The sequence below is a fragment of the Cololabis saira genome, chromosome 13, assembly GCF_033807715.1.
Source record: "Cololabis saira isolate AMF1-May2022 chromosome 13, fColSai1.1, whole genome shotgun sequence".
Lineage (NCBI taxonomy): Eukaryota > Metazoa > Chordata > Actinopteri > Beloniformes > Belonidae > Cololabis > Cololabis saira.
The window spans coordinates 1,838,153-1,848,973 of NC_084599.1; the positions used below are offsets into that span (position 1 = coordinate 1,838,153).

Below are 10,821 nucleotides of genomic sequence, written 5' to 3' on the forward strand. Positions count from 1 at the left end.
CCAGGGAGCCAGCCAAGGGCCGGCTTTCTCCTTCGTGAACGAAGGAGCGTCCGTTTTGCAGCGCTGCACGGGCGACCCACGCGGTTCCGAGCCCAGAAAGCCGAACTAGGGACCCTGCATTGCCTCGACGTGAACGCGACGCCGATCCGAAGTTGAAGGAAGCCAAGTGCTGTGCCCAGCTGCTATCCCATCATCCAGCCTCTATCCCCTCATCCGCAGCAAGGACACAGGAGGGAGTGATAGCCGCTTTATCAGGATCACCTGCTGAGCGTAAACACCCAGCTGTTCCCCGAGGAACACTGACTGACCACCCTTTTTTTCTTCAAATGCAAAGATTCACGTAAGAGGCTGTTTTTGGTGTCTGGGCAGAGAAAACTTAGTAATACACTTTAAAAGTTAGCTTACGCTGTGAGCTGGACTGCTGATCCCGTCATAGTTGTGTTTATTAACTTAAGTGTTTTTGTTTATCTTCTTATTGGTCTACTGCTGCATCCACATTGCTGGATCGTTATGACATGCTTCTCGACAACCGAAAACAAGGCCCTTCTAAATTTCCCGGTTGAATGACCAGAGCGCACGTGTGAAGTTTAGTTTCACAGTGGGGCATTTCTGGGTGGGAAAGATCAGAAGGTCTTGGGTTTCTGGTAGTGAGAAGTTATTTAAGAGTGTCTATTATTTTACTTTTCTTCTGCATCTCTCTCTCTCTTCCTCTCGTACTAACCCCCCCCACACGCACACACACACACACACACACACACACACACACACACACACACACACACACAGACGCTCCCCTCGGTCATAAATTCCCGAGCCATACTGAGATCACACACACACACTCACACACACACACACACCCACACACACACACCCACATGCAGACATGCGCACACGCACACACACACACACACACACACACACACACACACACACACACACACACACACACACACACACACACACACACACACACACACACACACACACTAGTCACGCTAGTTGTATAATTTCTGTCCCTGTTTACGTAGTGTGCCATCCGGATTTTATTTGGGGTGTTGCGTTTATCATCTTTTGACACCTGTATGTAAATAAATCCTGATTGATTTTTAATGAGTGGTTTTTGTTGTTTCATGCAATTTGGTCACAAATTGATGTGTTTAAGCAGAGCCTAGTGTTCGGATATCACGCCTTCAACTGTTATCTTGTAAGTGGTAGTAGGGTTTGCTGTTATGCAGGATAATTCAAATCATATGAGACTGATTTTCTGCTGTTTAGTTATCACAATTCCTCCGGAGTAAGGCCCGGCGGTGGTGCCCCGACGAGAATTATTTATTAACTTTATTAATTATTAATAATATTCATTAATAGCCTTGGATAACTAATCAGCTTAGCTACCTGAGTTGCACAACAAAAGTAAGCTCAGATGCTACTATAACTTTATAGTCATACAATTTTTATTCATTTTTTAATTTTAATGTTCATCATGTCTTCATTTGGTTTATTTTCACCTTTTAGAAAAAATAATAAGAAGTTAGAGAGAAAAAAGGAGAAAGAAAAAAAAAAAATAAATAAATAATAATAATAATTTTGCTCTGTGCAGCATTTTCCTCATCACCGCGTTTTACAACAGTTGCATCTCCATTGCAGCAAAAACAGTCCCCAAAAAAGAAAAAAGTACAATTGCTGCTGCTGGAAAAGTGCTGAGAAAACAGGCGATCAACATCTCAAAGTAAAGAAGTCCAAAGAGAGACCGTAGAAAGAAGAGGAAGAAGAGGAAAAAAAAACAAAACTCAGGAGCGCACGGAGCAATTGTCATTGATTAATGCTTATGCTACCGGCAGTAGCAGAGTTATGGGGAGTCAATGGAGAACTCATTGAGGAAGGCTTCAACCTCATTAGGGGAGCGAAAAAGTTTGGTCTTACCGTCATGGACCACTCTCAGCATGGATGGAAAGATCATGGAGTATTTCAGCTCCAGGTCTCGCAGCCTCCTTTTAACAGGGTCAAACTGTCGGCGTTTCTGGACGAGTGCAGGGCTAAAATCCGGGTAGATATGGACTCGTGTGCCGTTGTACACAAGCTCCCTCTTCTCCCTGGAGAGCTTCATGATCCTGATCTTGTCCTGGAAGTAAAGGAACTTAACTAGGATAGGTCGCGGTCCAGCTTTGGAGGTTTGCTTGAGGAAGGATGGTGAGCGGTGGCAGCGCTCGATGACAGGTGGAGCGGGGAAGTTCTCCTCCCCGAGAAGCTGCAGGATCAGACGATTCATGAACCCGAGGATATCCCGACCCTCTGCTTTCTCCGGGACTTTAATGAAGCGCAGGTTGGAGGCCCGGCTGCGGTTCTCAGCGGCCTCAGCTCGTTCTTTCAAGTAGTAGTTATCCTTCTCCAGTATTTTGATTCGCTGTGTCAGGTCCTGCAGATTATCCTCGTTGGCGCTAACTCTCTGCTCAAGCATAGTAACCTGCTCTCCAAGAGTGCAGAGTGAGTCCTCAATATTAGTGAGACTGTCTTTGATGGTTCCCAGCTTTGAGTCCATATGAGAGATCATCTCAAACTTAATTTGTTGCATCCCCTCAAGGATGGTTTGAAGGGAGATTGCATCTCCAGTCGTAGAGAGGCCTGCCGCCATCTCCCTTTCACAGAGGTGTTGTGAGTTCAAAAACCTCTGTTAGTAGGTAAAGTTACTTGGGCTGTGAGTCTTCAAAGAGACTATTGAAACTATAGTTCTCCGTGTACAAAAGTTGGGAAAAAACAATCCAAAATATAGATTACAAGGACCTTAAAAGACAAATGTTTGAGCCTGCAGTCTTAAGCATGTGGCAAACACTCACACCACGGCAGCCATCTTGCGTCAGAATGCGAATTCGGAAACGGCCTGACTTCCGGGTTTACTTCCGCGTTATGCGGCCCATAGAGCATGCGCAGTTGAGTCACCTCCCATGATGCTCTGGGGCCTCCCATCATTCCCCGGGGCAATGACGCGAATATTAATATAATATGTAATATGATATATATATGTAATATGATATATAAATTAATGTATATTATTACATGTATAGTATTACATATATTATTAATGTATTAATATAATATAATTACATAATATATATTAATATAAACATCCGTGGAATGCACGGACACGGCTGTGACGTCAGCCGTGACGTCACGCCCAGAAAGAGACTTTTCTTTGACTTTTCTGGCCGTTACAAAACATTTTTGACGGAAATAAAGTCCTTGACTTAAAAATATAGAATACAAAGATTAGTAATTGCCGGTGATTACAGCTGGAGGTGTCCTGTGAACAGTTTTAGAGGCTTCTCTTTTACTATTGCAGTCTATGGGAAAAAAGCTTTCTGGGCCCCATGGGATTTTTTGTTGCAGTACCGCGGCTGGACACTGAAAAAAAATCGGCACACCTTCTGAGCGCGAGACTGGGGGGCTGCTTCTGACTGCCAGACCCGGGGGCTGAAGTGAGCACGTAAAGTTGTTTACGTGAGCACGTAAAACGTTTATGCACTCACTAAAAAGTTTCACGCGCTCTCGCAAAACTTATAAGTGAGCGCCTAAAAGTTGTTCTACGTGAGTGTGTAAAAACAAGTACATTGGGAGTATTGCTGGAACAGGAGACCATCCAGTTGCGCCCTGCTCTGTTTATGAATGGAAATGACATTACAGGATTTAGCTGAGCTATATTTTAACCTGGGACTCCATTATAATGACATTGCCACTTTGCTTGCAAGTAAACAACTTTACGCGCTCACTAAAGGTTTTACGTGCGCGCGTAAAACTCATTATAAAAAAAAAAAAAAAATCCGTGTCCCTTTAGGGGCTCCGTAGGAAACAGTTAGGCACCAAATATATTTAATTTTCTGAGATGGCAAAAATAAGAACTTTATTGATCCCACATAGGAGTAATGTAAAGTTCATGTTTTATCAGCTGTAGAGAACAAGATAGTGCCGAAAAACAATATATATCACCCCTCACAAAAATAAGAACTTTATTGATCCCACATAGGAGTAATTCACGTTATATCAGCTATAGAGAACAAGGTAGTGCCGAAAAACAATATATATCCCCCCTCACAAAAATAAGAAAAATACAGAAACATATTTTCTCATCAACAAATAATATTTTACATAAACATATTTAAATATTTTCAAGTAACAAAATAACATATTTGAACAATTTTTCAGATTTTTTCAGTTATTTTATTGTCTGAAAAATGGTTCAAATATATTATTTTGATATTTGAAAAATTTTCAATTTGTAAATTTTAAATTTGTTTTGTGTATGAATAAATGAGACGTAAAACGTAAATTTCTTTGTAGAAAGGCGCTTTATGAAAATAAGTCAATTTACTTGTATTAGTTTCCATCGCAGTCTTGCCACATCCAATATGGCGGCGACGTTGACGTACGGCTCAGCGCCCGATGGGGCGGATACGTTTATATGTCTATGGAGACAACGATATGAACAGGAGACTCAGGAGTAGATAAGAAACTGGGATGATATCGGGGGGGGGGGGGGGGGGGGGGGGTTAGCATGCAGCTCTGGAAGCTCTCGCCTGCAAACATGTTCAGAGGAGAGGAACAATAAACTGCAGTTTTGCTTTTCAGATACTTCTAATTAATAACTGTCGATTGAGCTGAAGAAAGAAGAAAGAATGTGAATGAGAGGAGGAGGGGTAGATCATGTAGGTCCCCCTGCTGGTCTGAAACAGCAGCGTATCTAGGATGAAGCTGTTTCAGACCAGCTGCTCTAGTCTGGTCCTGCAGCTGCAGCTATGACTGCTGACCAGTGGCGGAGCGCACCTCATCCTACCCATCAAACAACATTTAGGCCTACTCTCACTTTTATTGAGCCAAGCAAGCCTATAGGCCTATGCTGCAGAAAGCAGAGGAAAGTCACAAACTTGTTAAGAACACACACCTGAGACAGGCCTGACAGCTGTCAATCACATGGAGCTGAAAACTCAGATAGTCACGGACTGACTCAGTTCCATCTTTAATACAGCTTAAATACAAAAAAAAAAAAAAAAACATAACTGGTCTAAAATTACACAATCTATAGAGAGAGTCGCAATCTACGTCATCACCTGGCAGCCGCCATGCTGGACGAACCATTAGCAGCTCTTCAGACCACTACGCACCGCGTACAGACGTGCTCCCTCTTCGTCGTGTTTTACGTGAAATCGTTACTTTACATTATTCTGTAAACCCTGGTAGCCTGTTGCTGTGTTGTAGCAGCAGCAGCTCCACACATAACAGACGTGGGGAAAAAAATCGCTAATGGTTTAACTTTTCACCGGTTCCTGCTCGGAGGCAGAACCTCCGAACATCTGAGATAACAAACAGTCGTCGGCTCGCTTGGCTGTAAGACGACCAAATATAACCTTCCACATTATCCCGATGTCGATGAGAGTCTGCTCCCTGCATTTTCATTCTGGTAAGTTAAAGATGCTGTATGATTATCTTTTTATACATTGTCTCTCCTTCAACTGCAACACCACACACACACATACACACACATAGAAGCGCTCACACAAACACACGTAAAGGCAGTCATAAGGCTAACACTATGCATTACATAGACGTGACACTCATAATCATGACATGTAAGAAATCATAAAGTCATTACAGGTGCCCTGTCATGACTATGAGTGCCACATCTATGTTATGCACATCCATTCAAATAAGTGTTCCTATCATAACATAACATTAAGGTTCTATATTTTTTCAAGACTTATGTTTTGGGATGATAATTTTGATTGTGTTACCAGGAAAACCAGCAAATGAAATGTACAGCTCCCACCCAGACTGAGCCCCATCTCTCAACCCGGGCCACACTAAGATAAATGTCACATCGACTGCACGCTATGAGAGAAGGGAAGGAGAAAACGGTGGAGGACTGACAGTACACCTGCGATGGATGACACAGTTATGGATGACCTTCTTCCAGCAGGTAAGCATTACAGAGCCAGCAGATACAAGACCATATCTTGTTTTTGTTGCAGCTGTATGTGGCACATTTAGCTCTAATGATTTCCTTCAGAATAAACTATATCTTATCTGATCCACAGTGGAGACACCAGCACCAGTAGACGATGGAGCTGACCAGAGACCGCTGACAGAATGTGACTTCTGTCATCGTCGGCAGGATGAAATCAAGCGGCTGCTGGAAGAGAACAGGACCCTGAAACAGGAGCTCGGTCAGAGGAAAATGGGTGAACATTTCCTGAAGGATGACATCAACAAAGTGAAGTACTACACTGGACTTCCACACCTTGAAGTTGTCATGGGTGTTCTAGCCTGTGTTGCAAAAATTAGTGATGCTAAAACCCACACTGAAATAAATGTGTCTGAAATACAGCCATAAGTGTCTGTCGCATCCATACCCACAATCTTCACAATAAACATACTTAAATGCATATGTCTTATAAACAAGGAGAAATAACAGTTTGATATGCAAAAACAAGAAGTGTTTATTTGAAAGTATTGCAACCTGAGAACACAGAACCTAGTGCAATTTGAATGCTTAAAAAAAATTGTTACAATTTAAAAAATGGAGGTAGTGCAATTTCTTATATTGCAATAATAAATATAAATGTTACATATAAATGCTTTCAATACCAAAATTAAATAGGTATCTATACAATAACATATTGAAAACAACAACATATTGCAAGAATAGATACAAGTAAACAATGGAGGTAGTGCAATTATTTCAATAATAATAGTATATATCCATGTTTCTTATAAATAAATAGGTATCAATACTATATATATATTTATATAATATACAGTATTTCTTATTGTCTTTGAATAAACTGTGTGACTACAGGTATCAGTCGTAAACATACTGTACATCTAAAAATATTGAAAACAACATATTGCAAGAATGACAAATTGTCCAGTGTGGCTTGGGGCTTGTGTCTGCTGGCTGGCGTCCGTAGGCCAGGCATGGGACTGTTGTCATCGATGGCTCGGTCCAGAGCAATCCTCTCAATCAGCTCTCCTAAGAGGAGACAAATGAACATACATTAGTTCATTTGTCATAAAACTGTAGAAAGCAGCAGTAATACTAAAGTAACACTTTACTGTTTTTATATATATATATATATATATATATATATATATATATATATTTATGTGTGTATATATATATATATATTTATGTGTGTATATATATATATATATATATATATATATATATATATATATATATATATATATATATATATATACACACATAAATATATATATATACACACATACATATACGTGTATGTATATATATATATATATATATATATACATATGGTAGTCTTGAAAATGTCACGACAGAGAAGGACAGCACTTCATTGTGTATCATTCTATGCAGGAAACCAAACATTGTAGTGGCCACTCACTAGCAGGACTGTGTATATACATGACCTATAAATGACATTTATGTATATGACAGTAAAGTATAACGTCTGAATATTAGTTTATATAGCTTAACTACACTTTTGTAACACCTAGTTACGAGCACACCTGTGCATGCTGCTACAAACAAAGCACTAACAGTTGCTAGAATGAAGCGCAGCTTACTTTTGACTGGCTTTATGATCTCAAGCTCCTGCACCATCCATTAGTGAACTGCACATGAGACTCCAACGACTTATAGCAACGGAACTGCTCTGAAGTGTAGCCGCTCACACCGCAAACAAGGTAGACGAAGACGTCGGTCGTGCAGAACGTTGGCAGTAAATCCTCGTCGGAGCAGGGATTTCGTACGGATCCAAACTGTTAATTAAAACAATTTTTTCAAAATACCGGTCCCTGGCTTCCTTGATTAAGGTATCCCGGTAAATACCACTTCTTTTCTGAGATTTTAACATTTTTTTTTTGCTCTCCGTGCAACAACACTGCTACCACTCTGCTACTACACTGGTACTGCGGTGGTTTGTTTACATTCTCGTTCGTCCAGCATGGCCGCCGCGTCCCAGAATGCAACTTCGGCGACTTTCTCTATTTAGATAGATATAGACACAGCGGTCTATAACATCATTTCTGAGCTCTATAACAGAGAATAGACTATAGTCTAGTTGACAACAAAACAAAGCTCATTCAAATAGGCAGCTGGTCAAGAATACCACAACATTCTGATAAAGAAATGATTTATGAAGGTTACACTGACTCACCAATGGCATTCTTCCATAACCCTTGGATGGAACAAAATAATCCAGGTGACGTGGAAAACAGGGGTAACATTCAAAACTTTGTACATGCTTAGTCCTCTTAAAGTTTAGCGCTCGTCTCCTTCACGGCAGCAAACTTGCCGAGTCAGCAAATTGGCTGTAACTGTTATGGCTGATTTATGGTTCCGCATCAAATCGACGCCATGCCTACGGCGTAGGGTACGCGTCGACGCGTACCCTACGCCGTAAGGCTGAGTTATGGTTCTGCGTCAAAAAGACGCCATGCCTACGGCGTAGGGTACGCGTCGACTTTGCTGCTGCATTCTGGATCAGCTGGAGCCTATTCAGCAAATTATTTGGACATCCTGCTAATAACACATTCCAGTAATCTAGTCTAGAAGATACAAACGCATGAACTAGTTTTTCTGCATCACTCTGTGAGAGGATGTTTCTAATTTTTGCATATTACAGATATGGAAAAACACTAACACACTAGAGTGCACACTAACAGAAAAAAAAAAAAACAGAAACTGCTTAAGTTGGTTTTAAAGGTGGAGTCAACCAACTAGCAAGACAAATGCTCAAACTGGATTACATTTTGAGTAGTTCTGAAAAGATTCAAAATGGTAATAATTTGCAGTGAAAAGGATGAGCAGGATTCAGCTACTGCAACTCAGTCATCTTTACTTCAGGATCACAAGCAAAGTTACACGGTCTCTGGGAGGATCAACCTCAAGAGCAGAGAAACACAAAAATCTGAACACTTCACTTCTTTCACTGTGGCTAGACCGTGGACTCCAGGAGAAGGATGGATCTTTAGCGTCCTCTAGCGAGTGGTTTTCAATCTGAGTACCCCTGCTCTGCATGTTTCATGGCCTTGACACACCAACCTGACTTCCCCCGCTCTCTGCCGACTGCTGTGTCGGCTCGCGTCGGCTGTGTCGGGCTCTGTCGGGCTCACTAAAGGCAGTTTAAGAAACGACTGAAGGACTTTCTTATACACAATGAAAATATTGTAATTTAACTTTTAACTTTTTTTATGCTGTAATGAATTGTTCTCTCTTGCAATATTTGTATTTGTATTTTTATTTTTAATTCAATGTTTTTGTATGATATTTTGAGGACCCCAGGAAGAATAGCTGTTGCCAAGTGTAAAAGCTAATGGGGATCCTAAATAAACTAAACTAAACTAGACACACCGCAAATACAACACCCGACGGCGAACTAGCACGTACGTTCTGCGCATGCGTGAGAGGTAATTCCCCTCCATACCAGCAGGCAGTGGTAGTCTGTATTCAGGGGCTCAAGGAGGAGGACAGCGCTTTTTTTTTCAAAGCTTTATTGAGAAAACACAAGTGCAGACAAACAAAACTCTGACCAGAACAGATCTGATCAAAACAGACAAACACAACTCTGTGTAGAATTACTGCTGGCTGAAATAAATCATTTAGGAAGATAAATGTTGGTTTAATAGATGAAATCTAACAGTTGTAGCTACGCCTGTTAAGTAATTTGCTCCGAAAATTTCGGGATTTTCTGCCTGCCGGCTCCGGAGCTGATTTGTGGTTCCACGTTAAATCGACGCAGAGCCTACGGCGTAAGGTACGGCGTACGGCGCGCGTCGCCGCGCAACCTACACCGTAGGTTCTGCGTTGGTGTAACGCAGAACCATAAATCAGCCTTTATTCTGGCGCGGTTTGAAAAAGACAAGCAGTGATTATGTACATTCACTGAGTGAATATTATGAAAGTAAAATATTTATTTCTTGCTAGAAATGTTTTTTTTTATTCAGTCCGCAAATGACGACGAAAAGCATTCTGGGAAATTCTGGGAATAGCCAATCACAAGCTGTGTTCGAAATCATCCACTCGTTCACTCACTCCCTACTCCCTACATAGTGTACACTACATAGTGGACTACATAGTGCACTACATAGGGGATGACCAGAGGAGATTTCGGACACTACAACGTACATTTTTTTAACGTGTTTGCGTCAGTAAATGCGCCGGATGTTCCTGTGGCGTAGCGGACTCGACATGCAACATGTAAACACTCCGAACAGCTCAGGGATCTGATACTTCTGTGTCAATAAATTGTTGAAAATGAATGGTGTAGAAGTGTGCTTTTGTCAACTACTGTTGTGTGTTCCAATCCTCAGCTATAACTGCTCACGACATTGCACGAGCTAAAACCTATTTAGCACGTGCGACCTACCGTTAGCAACATTACCGTTAGCTACTGGCTGCTGGCATTTAACTGACGATTGCTTTGATACATCTAAGAAATACGATTCCTGTGGTTGTTTGGGTGCTTTTTGCACAACTCCTGCTTCTCAGGCACCGGCGGAGGCAAAGACAAAGGCTTCTTAGGGGTTTACAACCCAATTTGTTGATTCGCCAACGTCCACTGGTAAATAACCGAAAGAAATGTTAGCTGACATGCTAGCTGGTATGGGCTGACCCCTATTGTCAATTTGAACGTTTTGATTTATTTAGTTAAGTATCCATTGAATAACATTGAAATGTCCTTGAATTTCATTTAATAACTCCAGTTACATCAACTCAAAGTTATAAAAGTCTCAAATTACCAATGTATTTATATTTAACACGAGTTAAATTAAATTACTAATTAACCAGTT

At 41.1% G+C, this 10,821-nt stretch overlaps 1 long non-coding RNA gene across 1 annotated transcript; it reads left to right on the top strand.

Annotated features, from left to right (window-relative positions):
* The first annotated feature begins 5,104 nt into the window (after nt 1–5,104).
* On the top strand, nt 5,105–6,341 carry LOC133457657 (uncharacterized). The gene is made up of 3 exons (XR_009783891.1): nt 5,105–5,449; nt 5,784–5,965; nt 6,084–6,341. It is a non-coding gene; the product is annotated as an uncharacterized LOC133457657 (long non-coding RNA).
* Nucleotides 6,342–10,821: the final 4,480 nt, after the last annotated feature.